Here is a 5,156-nt window from a genome sequence, read left to right on the forward strand (position 1 = left end):
TCTATCTAAGTTTGTTGTTCACTTGACATTAGTCCATTTCTTCTTTTATTCTCTACTCTTGGTAGCTTCCTAGAGGCCTAGGGCTGATAGGACCGAGGGAATGATGAGTGACAGAGGTCTTGAGAAGAAAGACTAATGTCAATCCAGTAAAGAAATGGAATCTTTTAGGTTCTTCCCTTCCTCCTCCCTCTCTCCTTACTCTCTCTCTTTTCTTCCTTCTGCCCTGCCTTTCCCTTCCCTTCCCTGCCTTTCCCTTCCCCCCTCCCCTCCTGCCTCCCCTTCCTTCTCCTTCCCTCCCCTCCCCTTTCTTCCCCTTCCCCTCCCCTCCCTTCCCCTTTTCCCTTGCCTTTCTTCTTTCTTTCATTTTCTTTCTTCTCTTTCTCTCTTTCATAGACTCATTAAGTTATAATTTATATAGCATATAATCTCCCATTTAAAGCATACAATTCCGTTTCTTTAAATCGTATTCACAGAGGTGTGTATCATTTCAAGTTTAGAACATTTTCATTGCCTCAGAAAGAAGCTTTACACGCCTTAGCCAACTTCACTGCAACACTCCCATTGCCCCTTGCCCCAGCCCTATGTAACAACCAATATGCTTTCACTGTGAGAGTTTTTTAATCCACCAGTCAACTCAACCCAGGACACTATGTATACATGGTACGCTATAGAGCCTAGAAACTGCTTTCCTATGTTCGCTCTAGTTTTGTTCTTTTTATCAACTCATTCAAGTAAGCAGGGCAGATGGTTGGTTGTGTCTCTCACTTTTCAGGTGGGTAAACTGGGGCATCACTAAATGACGACATGTCAGCTTCAGTAGAGGGATGGAGGGATGTGGCCCTTCGCATCTATGAAAGAAAAGTAAAAGGGAGTTTGTGAGTAACATTAACATTTCCTTCAGTGCTCCTCAAAATTTAGAAAAATGAAGGCAAGAAAGAAGATGAAGAAGCAAGAAGAAAGGGCTGAGACTGCTTTCAGAGCGATCAGGGTGAAACACCTGTTAGAATGCTCTAATTGGGATTTATGGGCGGCTGAAATGCACCGTCAGAGGTAGTCGCAGTATCTCCCTTTCTTGGAATTAAAACAAACAAACAAAAAAAAAAAGCATAGCAGAAAGCTCTCTGGCAGGATTTATTTTAAGGAGCAGTTGTATCTAGAGGCAGGCAAATGGATTAGGTGGCTCTCCAGCCTCGGTACTAGGACACCACATAGGCAGGTGGCAGAGGCATGCTACCCATGCTTACATGAAGTTATTCATAGGCCCTATAAAGAGGAGTTCCTATCTATTTTTGGTCCTTCTGTCTGTAAAGTGAGAAACTGTCTGCTTCCTCAGCTGTGGACAAAGCACTCTATGAGACACTGTAGAAACTAGAGAAAAGGCCAGCATAACCCTTGCCCTTCAATTCAACTTTTATTTGAATAATAGATAACCAGAAACAATAGCCTATCAGTGTGTTCTGATTATCTGCTGCTGTGCAATACACTACCTCAAAGCTCAGTGGCTTAGAAGAGTCAATGATCATCGTGGCTCCCAGTTCTGTGTGTTGACTGGGCTCCACGAGGCAGTTCTTGCTTGGGCTCTCTTGCAGTCAGATATTGGCTGGGGCTGCAGTTTTCTGAAGGCTCTAGAGAGTTAGTCATCTGCAATGGCGCACTCACAGGGCTGATAGTTGCTGCTCAATGGAGGCTGTTAAGTGGTCCAACCTCAGATAGAATTTCCACATGGCTTGGGCTCTTCACAGCATGATGGCTCTGTTGTCTGCAGCATCCAGGTTGGCTTCACTCACATGCCTGGCACCTTGATGGGAACAGTTAGAAGGCTCATCTGGGCTCCCCTTCCTCTCCACGCAGTCTTGGCACTTCCTCACATGGTCTCTCCAAACCAGTAGTCAGAACGTCAGTTCATAGCTCTAAGTGACCAAGACAAAAGTTATCAGTCCTTCCAAAGTTTAGGCCTAAACTGGAACTGTGTCACTTCTGCTGTACTCTGAGGGTCAAAGCAGTACTGCCCATCTCAGTACTGCCCATCTCAGTACTGCCCATCTCAGATGTAAAAGGAGAAAACAGATCCCATCTTTTAACGGAAATTGTGACGAAGAATTAGTGATTCTCTTTACTCTTCTAGGCAGTGGAGGGGAGTCACAGGAGAAGAATGCATAGTGGCTTGAAAAGGAAATAGACAAAAGGGTGTATTTGAACAAAGCCAGGAACATAAGAATTGGGCTAGAGTGTTATACATTAAAGTTGAAAAGTCCTGGAATAATTAAAACAACTGAGTTAAATGAGCTACATCTAGGAATAATTTATTCATTAATTTATTTAATAGTCATTTTTGGGGACCATAGGTAATATCAAGCACTCATACTACAAAGATAAATAAGACACAGCCCCTGCCTTCTAGATGCTCAAAGTTAGGTAGTCCATGCATAGATGATCCCCCAAGTCCCCCCAAAACGGTTCTTTGCTTACTATGCTGAACACAATGAACTACAGTTTATATCTAAAGCCTACACAGAAATAATGCTGCAAAGATATGATGTTGTTGGCACAGATATCCTGCTTTAGCATGGTATCAGATAAAAAAAGAAAGAAATATTAATCATTTCTAACAAAAATAGTTGAAAGATATTGGACAGAGTGGCCAAAGTAAACAGATGTCTCTGGAGATTCCTTCTGGTGGGTATAAGTGCCTTCACAGAACATTATTTGGAAGCAATGGGGTATGCTCAAGATTCTTGGGTTCCACTAAAATTGCCCAGAGGTCTTGAGAAAACAGGGGTTATAATTCACGTTTCTGGATCAGATTTTTTGACATATCCAGCAGGACTCCCAGGAGGGATGTGAGGCTGCTGGATTCAGGAATGTAGCCTTGCTGTTGTACAACATGCATATCACAGCCCCATTCTAAACACAAGGCATGATTCTGAGCAAAAGGGAGGAGACGGGGGGTGTACGGCAACAGAGAGAAGCAACCAAGATGGAAGCAGAGCTGGACAACGGCACCGGAGGCATGAGGAATGAAGAGGGAGTGGGGACCGCGTATACAAACTGGCATCAGCCACAGCCAGTTGTTGGATCTGATTTGATCGGAAGGCAAGTTGGTTGAAGAAAACCCAGCATTTTTAGCTAGTTTGGCTGTTTTTTAAAATTGCATTTTAGGTTTGTGGGTACATGTGAAGAACATGCAAGATTGTCGAATAGGTACACACGTGGCAGTGTGATTTGCTGCCTTCCTCCCCATCACCTACATCTGGTGTTTCTCCCCATGCTATCTCTCACCAACTCCCCACCCCTCACTGTCCCTCCCCTATTTCCCTCCCGACAATCCCCACATTGCAGCACTGTTTACAATAGCAAAGACTTGGAACCAACCCAAATGCCTGTTGATAATTTGGCTGTTTTAAAAATTGAATTGATCAGTTTTAGTGGGAAGATCTAGCCACGATATCGTACTGAGCCGCACAGAAAACACAGGGAAAAGGAAGATGGTCCCTAGACAGGTGGTAGAGAAAGAGGACACTGTTTTAAGCACTGCACTTCTTGGCTTGCCTCAGACTTTGGACTAGAGTCAGGATGAAGACCAGGGAGAAAACACTCTAGTAGAGGGAGGGGATTTACAAGGAAGAAGATGCATCATCTCTCCCTCTTTTCTGCAGTGCACTCTTCGCATCAGCACCCACACCTTCCCCAAAACCCTGCTGTTGTACCTTTCTCTTGCCTAATGACCCAGGTAATTTAGGTTTGCAGGAGAAAACATGCTTCTAAGTTTTTCATTTCAGACTACCAATCTGGCCCTACTGTTTAACTTTCAATTCTGCTAGCACTTGACAATAGGAGACTGGTTCTCTAGTTCCATGACCTTCTGCCTCAGTTCTTTCTTACCTCTGGAAACATGTTCTCTCCTTTTCTTCTCATTCTGGACATACTTTAAAGCCTTTCTGCACAAAGAAGTTTCCTGGATCACTCAAGATGAGCTCCCTGCTCTTCTCACTGATATGTTCATTTGTTTAACAGCCCATTTATTCATTTATTTACTTGCTGAATGAATGCTATTTGATGAACATACTTATTCAGTATCTACTATTTGCCAAACACTAGGCATATAGAGTTTGATTGTGAAGGAGAGAATTCTCAACTCCTGTAGCACTCACACGGTGAGTGTCATGCTGTACATTGCTAGCTGTATTTTTCATGCTCTCTTTCTGCTGTTAGTTTGTTTTAATCTGTAAAATACTTTTTCTTAAAGGCAGATAACCTGTCTTCCAGTTCTCTTTATCCCCTCAAAAGCCTTGCGGTTATGAAACTCCCTAGAAGCATAAAGGGGTTGGAAGTCCTTGAGAGCAGTGGGCTGGTTGCAACAAGTGCATGACAGGCTGGAGCGCGGGAGAAGGGATGGACATGTGCAATTTGATGGCTGTAAAAGGAAACAAGTCCACTTGTGTGACTACTGGAGCCTAAAATCAGAGCAGAGGAAGGATATTTTCCCTGTTTAATATCGGCGTATTCATGAGGAAGGCCTCTGAGGAGTCCTGATTTGTGCTGCCTCATATTCCAGGGATCCAGGAACATAAGGCCCAGCCTCTCCTCTGAGCAACAATGTAGAACAGCATAGGGATTGAGTGGGCGATCCAGACAGTTAACATGGGTGCTGAGCAGCGCGCACCCAGGCTGCCTTACCACTTAGGAGGTGTCTTGGGCAGGCAGCAAGGTTACATGTGAACAGTCATAGAGGCCAAGGCTCCCTTCTAGAATTCTAGATTGTTGCTGGAGGAAAGACTCCACCTTACCCATCCCCCTTCCCTCTGATTTATTCAGGTTATATATGGACACCCAGATGGGGTGGATGCTTTGAAGAACACATGGTTCAGTCAGAAAACTGAATGGGGAGTCAGGAAGGCTGTTGTAGACTTAATCTTGGCTCTAATGACTTGTGCGACTTGGGGCGATCCTTTTTCCTCTGGGCTTTCGTTTTCCCATCTGAAAAGTAAGGGAGCTGAAATAGTTCAGTCATTTTGTTCAACTTTTTAAACAGTAGAAGCCTTTCATCCAACAAATCATAATGCAGAAGTCCAGGATATGGGGCATGTAGAGGCAGACCTGAATTGCCTGATAAGACCCAGAAGGGAATAAATAGACCCCTCACTCACTCAAGACTT

General features: G+C 44.0%; 1 long non-coding RNA gene across 3 annotated transcripts; it reads right to left on the reverse strand.

Annotated features, from left to right (window-relative positions):
* Positions 1 to 349: 349 nt before the first annotated feature.
* On the reverse strand, positions 350 to 4,718 carry LOC118154668 (uncharacterized). 3 transcript variants are annotated; one of them, XR_013519394.1, is made up of 3 exons: positions 4,678 to 4,718; positions 1,488 to 1,910; positions 350 to 848 (listed from the first exon to the last, which is right to left on the reverse strand). It is a non-coding gene; the product is annotated as an uncharacterized LOC118154668 (long non-coding RNA). The 3 variants fall into 3 exon arrangements; XR_004744863.3 differs by having other exon boundaries at positions 3,883 to 4,717; XR_004744862.3 differs by having other exon boundaries at positions 1,488 to 2,163; positions 3,883 to 4,717.
* Positions 4,719 to 5,156: the final 438 nt, after the last annotated feature.

This window comes from Callithrix jacchus, chromosome 6 (genome assembly GCF_049354715.1).
Source record: "Callithrix jacchus isolate 240 chromosome 6, calJac240_pri, whole genome shotgun sequence".
Lineage (NCBI taxonomy): Eukaryota > Metazoa > Chordata > Mammalia > Primates > Cebidae > Callithrix > Callithrix jacchus.